This window comes from Monodelphis domestica, chromosome 5, assembly GCF_027887165.1.
Source record: "Monodelphis domestica isolate mMonDom1 chromosome 5, mMonDom1.pri, whole genome shotgun sequence".
NCBI lineage: Eukaryota > Metazoa > Chordata > Mammalia > Didelphimorphia > Didelphidae > Monodelphis > Monodelphis domestica.
In genome coordinates, this window is record NC_077231.1 from 176,879,796 (window position 1) to 176,897,568 (window position 17,773).

At 32.2% G+C, this 17,773-nt stretch overlaps 1 protein-coding gene and 1 long non-coding RNA gene across 6 annotated transcripts in view; one reads left to right on the top strand and one right to left on the bottom strand.

The window, feature by feature from the left end:
* Positions 1 to 17,773, bottom strand: part of LOC130454578 (uncharacterized) — a 122,599-nt gene that overhangs the window by 74,378 nt on the left and 30,448 nt on the right. For 3 of the 5 annotated variants that reach the window (XR_008912248.1, XR_008912246.1, XR_008912249.1), the window contains exons 3-5: positions 12,462 to 12,730; positions 10,583 to 10,979; positions 9,808 to 9,954 (exon numbers count right to left, since the gene is read on the bottom strand). This is a non-coding gene — a long non-coding RNA (uncharacterized LOC130454578). The remainder of the gene's footprint in view (positions 1 to 9,807; positions 9,955 to 10,582; positions 10,980 to 12,461; positions 12,731 to 17,773) is intronic. The other 2 variants (XR_008912247.1, XR_008912250.1) reach the window with 1 other exon arrangement.
* The window catches only part of LRRN3 (leucine rich repeat neuronal 3), a 58,949-nt gene that overhangs the window by 36,805 nt on the left and 4,371 nt on the right, over positions 1 to 17,773 (top strand). The gene's annotated exons all lie outside the window — the stretch shown is intronic.

A 17,773-nucleotide genomic window follows, 5' to 3' on the forward strand; every position in this document is an offset into this window, starting at 1 on the left:
ATTATACAAATGAAGAAACTAAGGTGGTCAGAGGTTAAAAGACCTGCCCAGGATCTCATAGCTACTAAGTGTCTAAGGTCATTTTTTAACTCAGATCTTCCTGACTCTACGTCTAGTACTTTATCCACCGTGCCACCTGAATCTTCCACATCAAATTATCCTGAAAGTAAAATCAGGATAATGAGAAACCAGAAGATTTAATGAGATTCTAAAAATGTCAATTTTGCAAAATCCCAAAACTTTCTACAAGTTCTTACAAATGACATTTAGGAATTCCATAAATATGATTTTGTATTTAGGTTTATCACTAGGATTTTTGTTGTAATTCCATTTTAAATTCTGCATTGCGTCTCTGACATATGCTAAACAATGTTCTTGCTGAGGAAGTTGATAAGAGCCACAACTTCTAATATGAAAAAGTAGAATTAATGTATGAAAAACTAAGAATAGAAGCAGTTGCTAGTTATAATTTTGGTATGAAATCCAGAAAATATCATCAGCTTGGGTAAAAGCCAAAGATCATTTTCAAGTGAAAATGGAAGAAGAATTGTAATAAGATTTTAGATTTATAGCTAGAAGAAATGTTAAAAATTATTTGTTCCAACCTTCTTATTTTACAGGTGAAGGAATTCAAAAGGTTATCTGACATGACCAATGTCACACATATAGGGAATAGCCTAAAAAAAAAAAAAAACTGGAATCCAGGTCCTTTAAATCCAGATAGAGTAGAAAATTTTAAATAATTTCTCCTTACTCTCAGGAATATCTTCCCTTTATTTTCACTGAGTCAGAACAAAAAGAAGAGATATTTGAGTTAGGTTAAATGCAAATGCACTTAGAATCCCAATTAAATAAGTCCATATAGTCAAACAATTTGCGTATTATAAGAAAAATCAGGTCTTTATTCTAGAGAGTATAATTTACTATAATAACATTTTAAGATATCTATATACATATAAATATGCCATACTTGCAATATTTGAATATAAAATATATTTTGATAATAGAGCTCCTTCTTAGACAGAAAATGTGATCTTTCCATGGCCTTATTAAATTTTACATTCAAATATGTTCTTTGACAAAATAAACTTATTTGATTAGGATTCCAAGCACATTTGTACTTAAACTAATTAAATGGCTCTTTTTTCCTGATCCTTTTTAAAAATAAATGGAAAATATTGGATAGCAACTATCTTATTTTATAATAACTGTATACCAATTTTGTAACATGTGCAGTTCAGAGACCATCTACTCTATCTTGTCAGAATAATACTCCAAGATGGAATTTCTAGTTCTTTGTAATAATATTGAAACTAAAATATTTCTTGAACTATATATCTATCGTACATCAGTGGACTCTTGTCAAGGTCTACCTTATGTTTTTCAAAAGCCAATATCTTTTTGTTCTGACAAACAAACTACTCAATCAAGAGTTCAAAAGTGATGAAGACCTTTTCACTGCTGTCTATACAGTGATACAATTTTGTTTCATAAAATGTCTCTCCTGAGGATCGTAAGAAAGTATTTACTTGGGGCCACCAATAAAAGACAAGACATTTTTTCTTATCTCTATCTGCAATGTAGTCCTATAAAGAAACCCCACATTCCATAGAAACTCCTAGTTGAGAAATCTAAGATGAACAAAGCAAACTTTGACATGCAATTTATGTGGAAATCTTTTGTTATTGTTGTTATTAATCTTTCATTATTTTATTTTAATTACAAAATGAAGATGCATTGTGTTCTCAAGGACTTTGAATATCTTCCTAAATGAAAAGAACATTTAGAATGAAAAATGACAACTTAAAATGTATTTATTTTCCTTAAAGTGGTTAGGCATGTGTGTAACATGAATTTCCAAATTATTGTAGTGAAAGAAGTGATGCAAACTTTCTAAATTGACACAATAATGGGGATTTTATCAAGAAATGGAGCAGAAAGCAGTTTTTTTTTAATTACTAACAGTGTTGTGGGGAGGGCACTGATTTAACTTGACATATCATCTACTGTGTCACCCACCATCTACAAATCATTGTGCTTTAATCTTTTAAATCTTGTAATCTGATTGGATATAGAAAATTAATTGCTAACTTCTCTACCATCAAAATTTAAGATTAACCAAACAACTTTGGTTTTAAGGATTATTCAAAATTGTAGTCTACTATTCCTCTTAACACTGGTTCCTTTTTCCAGTAACAAACTTTTATCTGACTAAATCAATCAAGAAAGAAAAGGGAGGAAAAAAAGGGTGTAGTCAATGAATAAGCAATTAAAATTACAGACAAAACTTGAAAAGATTCATCAAATATAGGCACTTGGAAATCATGTTCTTGAATAAAATCCAAATTAGACAAAAATATGCACACTGATCTTGCCAAGTGAATCAGCTATTTGTATATCCAAATGTAGGACTTTATAGGATATCAAAACTTACCCTAACAGATGAATCTAAAAAAATCTTCAAAACTGCCAAGAATTTGTTTAAGCCAACAAAATATTGATAATTTTCAGCTATGAATCATAAGTGAACTATACTTCAGGGGCAAGCACCTTTATGAATTAATGTTGCCCCTGACAGGTACAAAGAATGCAAGTTATCATGATAAGAGTGTACATGACAATAGACAGAAAACCTTTAAATAATATTGGCAATATGCCTTGGGACACATCAAAATTTGTGCTCAAAAGGAAATCTATCATATACAAATTTATCTAGTTATTTGTGCTTTGTTCAGTTAATTGTAGAAAAATAGAATGGAATAATAAATATTAAAAATGGAAGTGACTTTGGAGATCATAAGGCCAATCTAATTTTACAGTTGTGGAAACCAAGTTCCAAGGAAGTAATATGATTTGCCCCATATCACGAGCTAGTAGCAAAACTGTGACTTAGAAGCCAATCATCTTTCCATTACAATGTGGCTCTATTTGTTGGATACTAAAAGCTCCCAATGTAATCTATATATCTCTTATAACCAAAAGCATCCAATTTACCTGAGTTTTCCTATCTGAAAAATAAAATGGTCATGTTTACTTGTAGGATAAACCCATGTTAAAAACAGTGAATGAATACTTATTTTTACCCTATACCAGATGGCTAATGGTTGGCACTGTAAAAATACTAAATACAAGTGAAAAATGAAAGAAAGTAAAAATAAGCAAATCATGCAATTAAAATCCATTGACTTCTGGAATCAAATTGAATAAGCTGCCATAATGCTATCAGGAAAGTTAGTGTTCTTTTTAATACTGAACATTAGTATATTCATTCAGAGACTAAATACAAACATGGAAGGACAAGTTTGGGCTTGGAAATACCATTTGTTTTGCTAATCATGTACAAAAATCAACTTTACATGTAATGTTATAAATGAAGTGCTCAGTTGAGCAAAAACTATAATTAAAAATAAATAAAAATCAAAATGTTTTTCATAATTAAAAATGACAGTGTACCCCCAAGCTGGTAATTCATAACATTCAGAAATCACTCTAACTAATCTGAAACATTGCCAATATCTGGATTTCCACTTTCTTCTCTCTACAAAGACAGGGATATGCAAATTATGCAAGTTTTTTGTAAATACCACCAAGTTATAAATGTCTTATGTGAGATATCCAAATCAAAATTTCTTTTTTCTCATAAATTGTGATCATCCAACCCTTCCAATTCTCATAGTGGAGTTAGCAATGAAGAAACAGGCTGAAGCTTCTCATGCTGTAGGCTTATGATGTCATCTCTACTGATGCTACAAAACTCCAGTGAGGAAAGCATTTTGCAACTATATAGAGCTTACAAATTGAGCTATTATTACTAAAATTAAGAATGTATGCCTATTTAAAATTTGGATACAACCTATTCTTTTCTTTTACTTTACAGTTTTCCTTTCCTTTTTCTGCTAAAATACGTTAAGATAATAATATCAATAATAACAACTGCATTACTGTAGCATCTTACAATCTGAGAAGGTCTTCCTCACAATAGCACCATGAAGACGAGATATTGATAGGGACTGAGTCTATGACTTCATTAGCACTGGAAACTCCTCTTGCCAATGGAGGTCAGCACCTTCTTGGAAACTGTTAGTCTTAGAGAGATGCTGACAGTACCAAGAGGCGAAGTGGCTTTCTTAGAATCACATTGTCAATGTGCATGAAAAGCTAAAATTAAACCTAGTTATTGCTGGCATCAAATCTGTTTTTTCATTGACTGTGTCATATTGCTTCTTATGGGAGTGCCATGGAAAGTGTCAGAAAACCATTGGATCAACTCTATTGCAAATATTAATAATATGGAAATAGGTCTTGATCAATGATATATGTAAAACCCAGTTGAATTGCTCATTGGCTACAGGAGGGGGGTGGGAAAGAATACGAATCATGTAACCATGGAAAAATATTCTAAATAAATGAATAAAATAAATTAAAAATAAAAAAATTGTAATGTTAAAAAAGGGGAAAAAGAAAACCATAGTATCAAAAGCTGAAAGGGTAAGGAATCTGAGATATAATATAGTTCAAGAACCTCTTTTTACTGATGTACAAACTGAGGTTCCAAGAATTTGAGAGAGAGCTGGAGGGGAAATAGAAACAGTGGGAGATGGAAATGATGAAGGGAGAAAAAGGGAAGAAGCTGGAGAGAGAGAGGGAGAGAGAGAGAGAGAGAGAGAGAGAGTAATTTTCATGAATAGACAAAATTACATTAAGCTTATGAGAAGAAAAAAGGTAGCAGTTTAAGAAAGCTGAAAAAAAAATCAGAGGCTGAAGAGAATTTTTAAAGCAAATGTTTTTTAACATTTTTATAGATCTTGGAACTCCTTGGCAATTTAGCAAAACCTGGGGACATCTCAGAATAATATTGTTAAATATGTTTGATAAAATAGAGAGGATTTCAAAGAAATTAGTAATACTATAATAAATATATTTTAAAAATCATCCAAGTTCATAATTTTGAAATCTACCACTGAATCTGATTAAAAACCCTTGCTTTAAATGCTAAAATCTTTCAACTGCATCTATGTCATGAATATTTATAGACAGGTATAAATTTCAAATCTCAATGTAAGTAATAAGTACAGTGAGAACAAACAACCAGAAATCAAAGTAAAACAATAAACCCTTCCTAAACAAAAAGGATCTTTTTAGTGACTCTTCTTTTACTAACTTATTCAAATGATATTTCATAGAATTACCAAATGTTAGAGTTTTAGAGGATTTATATGGAACATCTCTAGATTTTCTCAACTGTTATTTCTATCTCTAACAAAAAAAACTTCGTGTTAGGGTACTTTACATGTTTATGTATAGTTTTATGTATGTGTCTGAATGTAACTATTTTCTCTCCCATTGGAATGTAAGGTTCTTGGAGTAGGGAGAGTTTCCTTCTTTGTATATCCATCCCCAGATACTAAAACAATATTTTGATAAAACACTAATGAATGATTTTTGAATGCTTTGAGAAATTACCAAGTGGTATATTGCTTTCAATTTGCAGATGAGGAAATGTAGACTCACGAGAGTTTTCCTGACCCAGTCCAAAAGTCACACAGTAATTTTGCTAGTGGCTGAGCTGTTTCCAATCCACTTCTCCTGGCTTAGCCTAAAGCTTTATCTAATCCAAAATATTGCCTTTTCAATCCCAAACTAATATTTTTCTACTTTATGTAATGAGGAAGGTGGATAGAGTGATAGATTCAGAGTGAAGAAGTCCTGAATTTTAATCCTATCTCATGTGCCAACTAATTGTATCATTCCTGTAGTCACTTAACCTCAGCTTCTATTTTTTTCATCTGTAAAATGAAGATAATACTAGGTTTTACTTTACAGGACAGTTTTAAGGATCAAATTACATGTTGTATGTGATGTGCTTTGTAAGCCTTAAATTGTTACATAAATAGTAGGCATTATTATTGTCAATAATAAAACCATCTTATTAAAATGGAAAAGGAATTGAGAAAATGCCCCATGTTCAGACTACTCCTGAAGAAACAATGCTAAGATAATTACTATTTTATTTTTACCCAACTATATGTAAAAACAATTTTAGCATTCATGTAAATAGAACTTTAGTTTCAAATTCTTTGCCTCCCTCTCACTCTCCTCTCTGCCCTCATTGAGACAATCTGATAATCTGATATAGATTTTATGTGTACAGTCATATAAGCCATTTTTCCATATTAGTCATTTTGTAGAAGAGATCTCAAACAAAAAAAAAATAAAAGAAGGAAGAATATGAAGTATAGTATGCTTTGGTATGCATACAGATGCCATCAGTTTCTTCCCTGGAATCAAATGGCATTTTTCACCATGAGTCTTTGGAATTGGCTTTGATCACTATATTGCTGATAATAGCTAGGTCATTCATATCTGCTCATCAAATAATATTGCTATTACTTTGTACGATGTTCTTCTGGTTCTGCTTACTTCACTTTGCATCAGTTTATGCAAGATTTCCCATCCTTCTCATTTCTGGTCAATATTTTTCCTTTACAATTACATTCTATAAATTGTTCACCTATTCATCAATTCATCCCTTCAATTTCCAATTATTTGCTACCATCAAAAGGGCTGCCAAAAATATTTCTCTGTGTGTGAATAGGACTTTTCCTCTTTTTTATCTCTATGTGGTACAAATCGTGTAGTGGTATACTGATAGATTAAAAAGTATGCACATTGAGTAGTTAGGTGCCTAAGTACATAGAGAGTCAGGCCTAGAGATGGAAGGTCCTGGGTTCAAATTTGAACTCAGACACTTCCCAGCTTTGTGACCCTGGGCAAGGCACTTAACCCCCATTGCCTAACCCGTACCTCTCTTCTGCCTTGGAACCAATACATAGTATTGATTCCAAGATGGAAGGTAAGGGTTTAAAAAAAAAAGTATGCACAGTTTCAGAGCCCTTTAGGCATAGTTCCAAATTCTTCTCCAGAACAGTTGGATCAGATCATGTCTCCTTCAGTAGTGTATTTAGTGTCCCAATGTTCCCCCATTTCCTCTAACATTTATCATTTTACTTTTTTGTCATAATCACCAATCTGATAGGTATGAGGTACTAACTCTGAGTTGTTTTAATCTGCATTTCTCTCTTCGAGAGGGATTTAGAGCAGATAATTGCTATTTTTAAATGAAAAGCAACAGCTGCTCATATTCCCTAAAATCATTAAATCCCACATGTGCTAAAATTCCATTTGTAATGATTAGAATGCCTAATTTGTTTTAGATAGGCCCATGGATGGCATTGCCTGGCTTTATCATCTTTGCGAAGAGGAGGCATTTTGGTTTCACCTCAAGTTCAGAACTACAGTAATTGCAACCTATGGAAGATCTAGAGATATAATTTGATATAAAAAGTAGTGACTGTCTTAAATTGGTCCTAAGCCTCCAAAGTTCACTACATGTTTCCTCAAATCAAAGGTAATATTATGGATTAGGCTTGGCATTAAAGTAGAGCCAAAGAGTGCTCATCAAAGACTTCTGGAGTCATTCCAGTCTTCTACTTTCCACTAGAGTGAATCTCCAATTGAAGAACAGACCTATAACCTTATGAATGTGAAATTCAACAATGTACACTAACACCCATTCATTCTTTTCCAGACTCTAGCCCATGCCCTGCTGTAAATTCACAATATAACAAAATAGGGTCTTCAACTAACTTTCCACTCAAAAGTATGCTATAAATAACAATACACAAAATTTGCCAAATATCTATAGTTGTGGCCAAAATCCTGATAATTACTAAGATTTTAATATGAATATGCATTTTTATTTTTCAAGTTGGAAAAAATAAAAAAACTAGCAAAAGCAAATAGTAGCTTCTACTGACAGTTCTTTGATGAACTTAAAATGAACTAGTCAAAGAAACAAGCTAGTCCAATTGTATGCTCAATTTTTAAAAATTAATACATTGCCTAAATTATCTGGACAAATAAGAGTTTTTACTTCATTTTTTCTGTATGAACATGACCATAAATATAGTTTTACTAAAAGAAGAATTGCTTATAAGGAAGCAAAATTATTTCAAATGCCTAAATCATTCAAATTATGTGACTAAAATATGTTGAAAGTCTTTTTATTATGAGACCACAGAGAAATTAAGCTATATATTAATAAATTGAAGGAGGGACAAAATCAGGAATCTAGCTTTATGGTTATTTTATCAAGTTTAATTGAAATTCTTTTCTCTTAAATTTACAGTTTTTTAATTCATCACCAATTGAGGATGATACGTATCAGACAATCTGTAAAGTTAACACAAAGCCTTTTCATAAGAATAGTAAACTAAAGTTCAACAAATGAATTGGAGCTTAGGAATAAGAGAAATAGGGAGTTTTCCCAGTTTTAATATCAAGGGAAAAAGTAAATGATCTTCAAGTAGGCTCATTTGCTATAAGTATTATGGCATGGTATCCATTCAAATGGTCAGGAATACTCAAGGGATATGAAACCTTCAATTAGAGTTGAAAAGAAAGCCTGACTCTACAACAAGGGAATATAAAATCAGATAATGGGAAAACTAAATTCAAATTTTTTACACAAATGAATTCAGCTAGCAATTTGCCACAGAAGAAAATTGAGCTTCTTAATGTAGTCATGGCAACTGCTTGTCTTCATCAGTTATTGAACTTAGACCAACTAATGTAATACCTCTTTTACACTGATTTTCAGGGAAGAAAATCTCTAATATAGCTACACTAACATAAAAAGTAGTGAAAAACATAATGGATGAATTTAAAGACATAAGACTTGGTCCCTGTGCTATGCATAATCAGATCTGCATTATCTAGGAAGCTCATTTCCTTTATCTAAATAATCAGGTTGCTGCTTAGATAATCTATCATATTCTCCCCAGATCTAAATCCTATGACAGACTCATGCTTATATGCTCCATAATTACTTTGATTTGTTGTTGCAAAATTATGATTTAAAAACACTAGAATTTTAATCATTAAAGTGAATGCTCTTGCTTTCTTTACCTACTTCATTTTCTTGACCTTTTATTTCATTTTCTCCAAAGACTAGGAAAGATGACATAAGGACATTGGAATCATTGTTGGTTGAGATAAGGAAAAAATAGCTCTTTAACCAATAGAAAACAATATTTTTCATAGGTAACAATTATATTTAACTATTTCTATACACCATTTTCATTATTAGAAAACATAAGTATCAGGCATTAAGTATCATATGAGAAATCCTATTATTGCTTTCCCATAATGGCCTCTAATGTGAGACTTTATCTTGTCTTTCTCTCATATAAAACATTTCAAGCCTTTGGCTCTCCCTCAGGCAAAATCTATGTCTATGAGCCAAAAAGAGAAAGAAAAGATGTAGTGAGAAATTCACAAAATAAAAATAGACATATGAATTAGAGAAACTATACCTCCCTTTTAAACTGTCTTATGTCACTGAATAGTCTTATACAGTTAATACACACACTCAACAGAATAATGTATAAGTTAAACTCTAAGCAAAATGTGTTTTTCAGACACTAGCTATCCAAAACATAAGTGATAAGAAATGATAGATTTATTGGGGAGGGGGATATTTTAAAAATGTATTTAAAATCTCTTAGAAAGTTAACCTGATTCCCAGAGAAGATATATAAATACTCATCCCTTGTCTTCTAAATTTGATAGTCTGTGTCATTGTGTCTGTTGAACATTATATAGTTAATGTATTTTATTGAGATGCAGGTTTTAAAAGCCAGTGAAAATTCACTAATGTTGCCTTCAATTTTTAGCATTGGCATAGTAGCAAGTGTTTTAGTTTCAGATTCAGAGGTTCAGGATTTAAACACTAGCTCTGCTACTTACTAGGCGTATGATCACTTGACTTCTGTAGGCCTCAGTTTTTCTTCTGTAAAATGAAGAGATTGACTTAGATGATCCTTCCATTCTATGAATCAGATGCCTCCAAAACTAAATGGGACAAGTGGATTTTCTGAATTAACATTACGGGACCTACCAAACAAAAAAGAACAAACTGTTGGAAAATTAGTTGTTGCTAATCTTTATGAGAAGAATAATGCATGCACACGTTTTAATCAAGAGAAGAAGGAATTTTAATGAGAGTGCAGAGTTTTTAAGAATATTCTTTTCATATTCACTCCTCTCACCTCAACCTTTTTTATTCATTTTGGAGAAAATGCAAAATATTTCTCTAATTTACCCCTTCCTCATAATTTCTTCCCCAGGGATGCCATTAGAAGTAACAACAGAAGAAGCAGCCATAATTTTGACACTGAAGACTCTGGATTGATACAATTAGTAAAATATGTGTAAAGAAAACACAAAGGAGACAGAAAGTTGTATGAGCAAATATGGCATGTCTTTAACCAAAGATTTCCTAAGTTTGAGAAGATGTTAAAGGTCTACATTCTCATCCTAAATGCTCAATAAATGAGTATGACCAAAAAGAAGAATGAAAATTCCCACAGATTAAACATGGACACATAATTGAACATGTTTAATGGTGGACAAGAACAAAACATAGTGTAAAATGTTCTACCTTCTTATTTTGTACTGAAATTTTAATGCTTCATAATGATGTACATAAAAGCAGAGATTTAATATATTATATATATAATACCTTTTTCCTCTTTTTTTTTTCAGTCAACATTATGGTCAGGGCTGTTGTCCAGAAAAAGTTCTGAAATTATTGTGATGGCAGAAATTAAGAGATGATTCTTCTATGGACAAATCTGAAAGGCAGCTTTGTAGGAGCAGCTGTGTTTTGAAAGTACTTCCACCTCTAAATTGGTCCTTTTAAAGTGAACTCTTTTCCCTTTTGCCAGTAGGGCTCACTGCAGTATAACTGCTACATTTTCACTTTTATCACTCTCTGCCCAATGAAGTGGAAAAAGAAAGACTGCCAAAATCTGACGTTTTTTTTTTCTTTTTCTATCTTTCTGACTGTTCTTAGATGCCTGTTACTCCAGTGATGAGAAACAATGTTGAGGGTATTCATATCTGTAGGCAACGTCAACCTGTAAATATAGTGATGACCCTTGGTGAGTTGACTGATTGTAGGCAAGGAATTAAAAAAAGATGAAATAAAATGAAATTGGATACTTTTTAGGAAAACTAGTGTTCTTTTAGTCACAAAATCCCAAAGAGCCCAGGACATATTGGTGTAAGCAATTAAATGTGATCTCTCTCTGTCTCTGTGTATGTGTGTCTGTCTCTGTCTCTCTCTCTGTCTTCTCTGTCTCTCTCTCTCTCTCTCCACACACACACACACACACACACACATACACACATACCAGATTTAAGAGTGCTTCACATTCAGTAAGATTTCCATTTGTATAAATAGATAACATCTACAGACATGATATCTTTTCTCCTCAAGGCATTGAACAGTTATTTTTTTCATTCTATTCCATTAGGTATTTTAAACATCATAATAGTAAAAGTTAAAAAAATCTTAGTCATCTGTTTAAAAGATAGAGAAAATTATATTTGCTAGATCATGAAGAAAACTTATCATTTTATCTACTGTCCATGTAAATGAAAAATTATTTTGACTACATACTTTTGGAAACATTTAGCAATTTTTAAATACATTGTTCAGAATGAACAAGATGAATTATTTGGTTTCCTTTTGTTCTTCTGAATTTCCTATTGGTGTATCTCAGAATACTAATTCACTTTGCTAATTGTTCCAGAGTTCAGAGTATAACTGTCTTATTTTTTTTTTTGTAAGATAATTTCAATTGTATGAGGAACTTTGGGTATTACTTAAAGTAGTCATTTTATTAGAATATTTAATTTTTTAAATCATATTATTTATGTGACATTTATTTTGTAGTTGAGTCTGATTTGTATGTCATTTACTCAGGTCATTGAATAATATATTTAATAGCATCTGACAATTTACCAACATTAGCTTCCTGACCTTTCATCAAAATTCAATTAGATTTTTTATGACATGAAAATGCCAGATGACTTTGAAAATAATAGAAAAAGGTAACAGAAACTTCCAAATAATATATATAGGGGCTAGTTAGTGAAGAGAACTACATCATTCAAAATTAATTGATTTAGATGTCCTGACAACCTGATGACATATATTTGTATCCATTAAATTCTCATATTCCTCCTCCTACTTCTCATCCTTTTCTTTGACTTTTCAGCTTGACCTCACTTACTATTCCTTTAAATTATAATTCTTTCCTAAAGACTTTAACATCATGTAAAAACAAATAACTGATAATTGTATGTTTTACCCCTTCAACTTTCAAGAGGACATCTATTTTGGCTTGAAAAATTATTTTGTTGGTTTTACTATGTGAATATAAGTGATAGAGATTTGGTAGTTTAAAAAGCAAGTAAAATCTAAAAAAGATAAAAATAATACCAAAGCATATTTAACATTAGAAATAGTTTAAAGTCCAAGTTGTCATCCATAAAAAATATATATGAATGAATGTAAAGTTATTTGTATAACACCAAAGAACTATAAAACATACCTTATAATATAGAGGGAATCTGAAATTCCAGTAAGAAGAAAAATAATGACTTTCTTAGTATTGGTGAAGTTGACTCCTTCCAAATATTTCATTGGTGATAGAGATTATTAATCTTGCCAGGGAACCATAAAGCAATCAATATTACAAGAAATAATGCTAAATTTCAAAGTAGCTTAGTGTATTTTCAATCATGCTTTCTATACTGGACATTTCTCCAAAAAGGCTAAAGGGAAATTAACCTTATCCAGTCAGTCATCAATGGCTTAGAGCTGTTTCAATGAAAAAGATATCAAACAATCAAAGAAAAAAAAGGAAAAAATTGTCTATTAGAATTGCCAGATACAATTAACAGATAGAAAAACATTTGCCAAACAAATGCAAAAAGCGATCTATCCTTTGTTTATGCTTTTTTTTTTATTTGTGTCCCTTGAAGGCGAATGTAATAGTTTCTCAGCCTGATAAATTATGGTGATAGAATAAGAGCTGCAAAAAACCTTGTGCTATCTAGGGCAGTTACCTCATTTTACTAAAGGCAGCATAGTGAAGTGGAAAAAGTAAGGAGGTCTCTAAAATCTAGAGACATGAGTTTCAATTCTGCCTCCATCATTGACTAGCTATGTGACCATTGGCAATTTGCATGACGAAAATGTAAAAAAAGGTTAATATCTGTAATCAGCTAACTTAATTGGGTTGTTGTGAGGATCAAGGGAAGTAATGTATGTGGGAAGTATATTTTGTAATCCAGTATTTTTAGACTTTGATAAGTAGTTTGTTGGTAAGGGACAGTCAGCTGTCAGTTGAAGCTGAGGTGGTTTGAGCTTGGTGTAACTACTTTTGGCCAGAGTGAATGGCTGGAAGACAGATTTAGAAACAAACAAACAAACATCTTTTTAATGAGGTTGAAAAGGTTCAAAGGAAAGATAAAAAGCTTTATAGGATGACTTCCCTAATTCTAAAGGGTTTCTCTCTTAACCCACTCCCCACTCAAGGCTTCTCACAAAGAAAGCTTCTGCCTATTCCCAGGCCTGCTCTCTCTCCTTAAATCAACCTTAAACCCAATTTCCAACTAAATAAACCTATTTCTAATAATTATTAACCTTGTATAAATTAAAATTATCTGCCTCCTTGTGGTTGTTCAACTCTGGGCCTTGCAGATTTCTCTGCTTGGTCAGTTTCTCAGCCTGTAAGGCCTCAAACCCTGTCTGCACTCCATAGCCACACGCGGGGTAACACATCTTTTTTCTTCTCAACTGTTGCTATTCCTTCTCAAGCTCTTCCCAAACCTCCAACTTTCTCTCCTCTCCAAAATGTCAAACATGGTTCAAGGAATTCCCAAGAGGCCAGCTTTCCAGCCTTCTCTCTGAGCAGGAAGACCAACCAGCAGTGATTAGGCTCAACAGAATTCCCAACTCCTCAGATCTCTGAATTCCTCTCAAGCACTTGCTCAATATTCTACCTAGGCCTCCAAGTTAGTCAGGCAGAATTTTCCTCTTGTCACTAAACCTCTTAATTAAATCCTAAATCTATTATATTTTCAATATATGTTAATTATTTCATATATGTTTGTGTGTCTTATGTAAATGAAAGGAACCTTTTGTTGTGTAAAAGAAATTGGAATCAGAGAAATCAAATATTTCTTCTGACTATTACTACTATGTCTGAACCCTAAAGTGAGACTCTTAACCTCTCTGGGCCTTAGTTTCCTCTTCTAAAAAATGTAGAAGTTTTACTACATGATCTCTGTTTCATCTCTAAGTCTATGGTTCTGTATCTGCTTTTATTTTAACAATTAAAGAAATTTAAGTACAAAGAAGAGAAGTTGTTTCCCCATGGTCATAAAACTAGCAGGGATGACTTGAACCCAGATCTTCTGAATACACACATAGGACTCTCCCTTATACTAAAACTAGTCATTTATTAGTCCTTCAACAGTATGGTGAAGTGAAACTTTCAGAGACTTGTTTCCCCTTCTCTAAGACTAGTGTTTTCCCCTTAAAATCAAGGTTTTCTTTTTTCTTTTTGATCAATTGATTAGAATGTATTTCAGATTTATTTTTCCTCGTTATTCCTAACTATTGTCATAAAATGCATTTCTGAATCAAAATCAATTAATCCATAAATATTTAGTAAGCATTGACTATGTGCCAGGCACAATGCTAAGTGCTAGATGGTTTCTTAATTTTTTTTCTCCATAGGGTAACTTAGATTTTAGTAATTTAATGCAAATGAATGTATTCTGTATATATAATTGGTACAAATGAATTGTGGAAATCTGAGAATATATATATATATATATATATATATATATATATATATATATGTGTGTGTGTGTGTGTGTGGGTGTGTGTGTGGGTGTGTGTGTGGGGGGGGTGTGTGTGTCTGACACTAAGACAGGAAATATTTTTAAAAATAAATGTAGAGTCCCTTCAGTTGTACACTAATAAGATGGACATTTCAATGATTTAAAACAAGTAAAGGTAATATGTGAAACTTTAATAAGGTTATCAAGCATTATTTGGCACAAGATCCAAAGTCAAGCCAAGGAGATAATGAAAGTGGCCAAGGAATCTCAATAGTCTTTATTCCTGGACTTTAACAATTATAATTCAATATTACATTTTTGAAAGTCTAATACAGCAATTATCTGGAACTCATTAGTTACTCCATTTGATAAGAAAGACCTCAGTGACAGCTAACAAAGGAAAATGGGGAAATCTAATGCTAGTTCAGCCATATTGTTGTTCTTGTTTTGTTGATTAGTTATGTCCAATTCTTCATGACCTCATTTAGGATTTTCTTGGTAAAAATACTAGAATGGATTTTCATTTCCTTCTTTAGCTCATTTAATGGATGAGAAAACTAAATAAACAAAATTAATTGATTTCCCAGGATTACACATCTTGGATGTGCCTAAGGATTCATGTCCTCCAGACTCCAGGGTTAGCACACTAGCCAATATGCCATTTAACTGCCCAACAAAAAACAATAGTAGTTCAGACTTTTTAGAATTTAAATCTTTGCAGAAATGCAGCAAGACTTAATGGAAAGAAAGGCAAGGCTTAGACAAGCCAGGAATAACTAGGTTCAAGACTTGACTCTTTCTATGATGCAAGACAAGTCACTCATACTCCGGTTACCCTCTAAGAACAACTGCAGATCAGGAGAAAGGGAAAATCTCTTACCCTCCTGGGAGGAGCCTATGCCTATGAAATTGCATATCCAGTTAAAAGTTTAGAGCTAGTGATTAATGGTGGAGCAAGAATTAAACCTAGATCTGGCTTTTTGTTCCACACCACTGACGCCAACATTGCTTTGACTATCTCTTCCCTAATGGAATCCTGGACTTTACCCCTAGGTGCCTTGGCTCTTACAGGACCATGTTTGCTTTATCTTAAAAGCCTAAATCTTACACAAACTACTTCCTGATAGTTTCAAGCCACTTGAAGTACCCATTCCTCCCCCCAGAATCCCCTTTCATTCTTAAGGAATTTAAATAGATTCCACTTTTCTCTATAGGTACCCGAGTTTCTTTGCAGTCAAGGATGTTCTTGCTTATTTTAATTTGTACTCCCAGAATTTAGCACCCTGTAAAAGCTCAATAAAGACTCCTATCCATCTATTTATCTACCTATTTCTAGAAACAAAGGCATAGATATAAGATATATATTCTTATTGATACACAGCATTTTTGTCTGTTAGCTACATCTTGAAATATAGTTATCAATAGAAATATCAAAATTATGTAATCTTACATAATCACAATGTTTTCAGGAAAAGAAGCATAGAGTAAAATGCTGATTGCTTTAGATCATTGTTTTCAAGACTGACTTTGACGTGAAAATAGCTCATCATTACTACAATGATGATCTGGAATTTGTTTATATGAAGCAAAAATTGCTAGCAGTATGACTGATTGAAAATAGTATGCCTCAAAAAATTGTGTTTCTCAACATGGTATCTATGGAAATTACAGTTATGTGTCAGATTACTCATGTTTCTGCTAGAAAGATATGAGCATTCCTCTAAAGAAGTACCATATCACTAATTTTTATTTACATAATAAAGGAATGTTTTCATTGTTAATAACTAAGAGAATATAATCATTTTAGATAAAAACCATTAGAAGTTATTCTAAATTTGTACTTTGTATGCCATTGAAAACAAGTCAAATAAATCAATAAACTTTAAGTAGCTATGGTGTACACAGAATTGTGCTAGACACTACAGAAGCTGGATAGAAATTGGAATCCAGCAGAGAAAAAGACAATTGCACAAATAGGGATGGCAGGCATTATTAAATGATGTCTGTGTCTTAGAAATGTTATGTGAGGTATGGAAGAAAAGGCAAGGGGGTGGCAGTATAAGTTTGGGCAGGGTTTCAGCAACCAGGTAGTAATTATTGAGATGATTGAATGTAGCAAGTGGTATATGAAAATTGAGATTTTCTAAAGTTTCAGATGAACTATATGTTACTAATTTGAAGTAGCAGTAGTAGAGATTGGCTCTGGAGTTCAGAAGAGAGGTCAGCATTTATTGTATTAAATTAAATTAAACCAAGGTGGAAATCATGTCCATAAAGGTGGAACTTAAATATCTGGGAGGGGATGAAATGGTCAGTGGCATGTGGTGTAGTAGAAATCAAAAATTAGAATTAGGAAGTCAAATTCAAGTGACTTAATAAGCCTCTACCTTATAAATGGCAATGATAGTAGTAGAGGGTAGTTATGATGATCTAATGACCCAATCTAGCCAACCTAGAAAACCCTTACCAACATAAAAACTGCTACATAAATATTAGCTGTAATTTGAACTATTTCACGATATAAATCTTCTTGAAGTAGAGCTATGGCAAGAACTATAACAATAGAAAAGGCCATTGAAGATCAATTTTGCTTATATACTAAATAAATATGACTCAGAACAACTCCAGCATCTCTTCAGAAAATAGTATCACAATTTGGCAAGTTGAGTTAAAACAATTATTTAATTAAAGTTAGTAAAGTGGCACGTATTAACTTTCACTATGTTCCAAGCACTGTACTTTGTGCTTTCTATTGAAAGAGTTAAAGAATTGTTGATGTTGATTACTTTAGAAAATAAAATGACAATCCAGAATTTATTAAGAATCTAGTGTGTGTACTTATTTAGATAGTGTGATTACATAGATAAAATAAAGTAGTTATGCCCTCAAGAAATAAGCATTCTCTTATATAGGCAACATATATACATATAAGTATAGAAAATATATACACAGAAACTATGAGGCTATTTCAGTGGAGAGGAAGCACTATGAGCTGGAAAACAAAGATGGG